This window comes from Trichogramma pretiosum, unplaced genomic scaffold, assembly GCF_000599845.2.
Source record: "Trichogramma pretiosum strain Unisexual culture from Peru unplaced genomic scaffold, Tpre_2.0 scaffold75, whole genome shotgun sequence".
Classification (NCBI taxonomy): Eukaryota; Metazoa; Arthropoda; class Insecta; order Hymenoptera; family Trichogrammatidae; genus Trichogramma; species Trichogramma pretiosum.
In genome coordinates this window covers 780,974-784,667 of record NW_019641613.1, presented here as the reverse complement: position 1 = coordinate 784,667, position 3,694 = coordinate 780,974, and positions in this window count along the sequence as shown.

The window sequence follows — 3,694 nt, the reverse complement described above, 5'->3', positions numbered from 1 at the left end:
ATTGTCGCATGCAAAATCTTTACGACCTTCATGGACTGCCTTTTGGTGTCTCATCAATTTCAATTTTGGTTCAATTTTCTTCTCGTGCTTGTTGTGTACTGTCTTTATGTGCAAGAACATATTTTGCTTATTTCCAAATCTCTTGGCGCACTTTTCACACAAGTAATCTCTGAAGACTTCGTGAAAAATTTTTTTTTGTGTTTGAGTAAAGTTGATTTATTTTCAAATTTTCTGTCGCACTTGTTACACATCAAATCTTTGTGATCTTTGTGTACTAATTTTTGGTGCGTAAGCAAACTTGACTTTTTCACAAATTTCTGTTCACACCTGTCACATGCAAAATCGTCGCGACTTTTGTGTTCTAATATTCGGTGTCTACTCAAATGACTTCGGAACTCAAATTTCATTTCGCACTTATCGCAAGAGTAATCTTTTCGCTCATTGTGAATTGTGTCTCGGTGCATCATCATGCTTGATTCGAGAGTAAATGCCTCCTGACAAATATCACTAACGTATTGTTTGTCAACTGAAATAACAAAGTCGTGTTCACTTGAGTTATTTTTTGTGATAACTTTTTCAATTTTATCTCCACGTTTATCCATTTCGGTGCCTGAATAAAACGATATTTCCGTCAATATAGTACCACGGTAATTGAATGAGTAAAATTTATCTTTAATATAAATATGGCTTAGATCTTGTTTCGCAGGAAAAGGTACGATACATATACTAATTTAAGTTAAGTATAAACATAAGCACTGTGTCGAGGGACCATTTAAAAGTCGTTCATATGATCATATTATTTACAATTATGTTACCCACTTATCTATTTATAAGTTATCCTTATGACTTTTGAAATAAAAATTTAACTTGGTGACGACTAAATTATATACAACCGTTTGATAAGAACAAATAGCACATTTTTCTCACGTTATGTTGCTGCTGGACAAGATAGAACTCATTGAGCCCCTCCTGTGTAATTTAAAAAATACCTGAAAATTGATTTTAAAGTTAAAACTCGACTTCAATATTTAAGGTGATTAATCTCGAAATATATGACTTTCGATTTCAAAATAAACTGAACCAATCAAAAGGGGATGCCAAAATCGATAGAAAACAATGTCTTCTAGGGTGAGCAAATGGTCAGAAGTTTTTCAGATATCGAAATGAATGAGAAGTGCACGGAGTTCTTTCGGTGTAGTGGTGAGGTTTCTTTTCAACATCTTTTCAACTCACTCATAATCGATTGTAAATGCTAAAAAATGATCAAAAAACGCTTATCAAAAGACTTTTTCCTCTGACACACGGACATATATGAGATAAATCGCCTTAAACAGGCAAGTCGAGTTTTAATATTGAAATCAATTTTTGGAAAATTTTCAATTACAATACTAAAAAGAAGTGGAAAAAAGTCGATCGATCTTTATATGTGTTTTGCTTTTTTTTAGAGTCTTGTAAGCGTTGGTTAGTGAGCTAAAGATATAACACTTCGGGCCAAAAATCCGGCAATTGTCCGGGGTGGTGGTCTTATGCTGGAAGCGCTAATTGTAGAAGTAAGCAATCATGATTGAAACGAGAGTATAAAAAATTGTAAATAATCTTGATGAGTACCGGTTCACTTTCTTAAATCTAAAGACCAATCACAACACGGTTATTTTCAGGACAAAATCGAGTTATCACTTTTATAAGAATAGAGTATAGTTAAAGGATATTATATGTAATTGCTGATTGACGTAGTTATTTTACTCTCATTTGTAGCCCTAGTGACCAATTGAACTTCGTTTCTAGAATAAAAAGTGTCGTGACATAATGAACTGGGTTGGAGGGGGTTCAAATATGTATTTCTCTTTTGCGGGAGTTGTTCTCTTCTTCTGGGGAGCAGGGGATCTGAACTCGACGACAAAACAAAAACAATCGTCGGTCGGTTGCTCTGAAACCTCTCATTTCACTCTGTGCTATTCGATATGTTGACAGTTTACATCATTGCTTAGGTAGGCCCACGGGCCGCCGTTCGATCCACTTGTTTTGAAAATATGGAGGTTAAGACGACGGCGCTCAGTTGGCGCAGTGTCGCGCCAGTGCCGCACGTCGAGCCTCCCCTCGCCTGGCGTAACGCAGCTGACGCCGTTTGCGTCTGCTCCCTCCGCCGAGTGCTCCGACTCCCCTTCCTTTCTCACAAACGAAATCCGAAAACACCCACGACAGCAGCTCCGACAAGATGGCTCGTTTCTATTATCTTCAATATTATTACATCATTTTAATATATTATTATAAATAAAAAAAAACCTTTAACCATTTAAGTAGAGAACATGTTTTTATTACGATTACATATTACAGAAAAATGAGTTTGATTTTTTAATGTGCTTTACATGCTTATTCAACAATTTTTTGCAATAATTTTGTTTTTTTTTTTTTCATTAAACTTTTCATTTGAATAAAGCAGCTTACTTATACAGAACATGAAATGAGTTTGCTTTTTAATAACAATTTTTAATCTTCAAAAATTATCACCACCCCCGCTTTGCGACAGCGCTCTTCCCAAGTCCTATTATAGAAATTCCCGAAGTGGTGGGTGTGGTGGCATAAGTAATCCAATCTATATAGATATTCATGGTTGTTACGGCTCATAGTCGCAAATTGCATTTGTTCGTTCGCCAAAGCCAATTGTAGGCGATTATATCTTCTTCGGAGGTGACTCCACATCCAATGGACGGTTTTGGCTGTAACAGAGAAAAAATAAAATGTGTTTTAATATAAGTTGAAAGTATAGTGATACATGTCAATTTGTATATATTCAGGGGACAGAATGTGTAAAAAAAATGTTCGTGACGGCCTGTTGGTCAATCGTCTTTGATCTCGCATCGTGTACTCGCGCACATATTTTTATACACTTTACAGTCGATTAATCAAAAAATGGAAAAAACCAAAAGCAGTTCGAGGAGAGTATACAAAACAAGCGAGAGAGAGAGAGAGAGAGATTGAAAATGTTCGCATCTACTTTCGTTAATGTCCGATGCGCGAAATTAAGTTGGCGACGATCTGCAATTGTTTTTGAACTCGTGCCGTTCAGTACTCGGGCACATATTTTAATCCACTATACAGTGGCTTAATAAAAAAAAAACAAAGAGAACAAAAGGCGTTAGAGTATACCATATGAAGCAAGGAAGAGAGAGAGAGAGAGAGAGAGAGAGAGAGAGAGAGAGAGGAGAGAGAGAGAGATGGACAGAAAAGACAAGATTTATAATTAATAAATTACTCACGGCTTAAGATATTTAATCTTATAGCAACGCTGCTGTAGGCATTCGCTTTTCGGTTAGTGTTACGATAGTCCGGGTGACGACTGTCGTACAACAAAACGTGGGCCTGGATTGCTCGGCAAACTTCTCGCTGAATTGTCTTCATGGTGATCGCAGCAGGAGATGTTGACTCGACGGTGGTTCGCAATGAAAAGAGCTGGTCTCTACCGATGGTCTCTACCGAAGTTACAATCTTCGGCGTGCGGCGAAAATGAGCCGCCGGTCGCCGCAAACATTCACCCCCTCCTCCGTGCTATTTGCACAGCTTATCGCCGACACTAATAGTTTCCTGCAATTTCGCCGCCGCCGCCGCCGCCAACGATCGGTGGCAGGCAGGTCGGCGCTGTAATTCGAAATTCGCTCGTGTAACGTCAGACAAAGACCGAGACAGTTTGCATGGA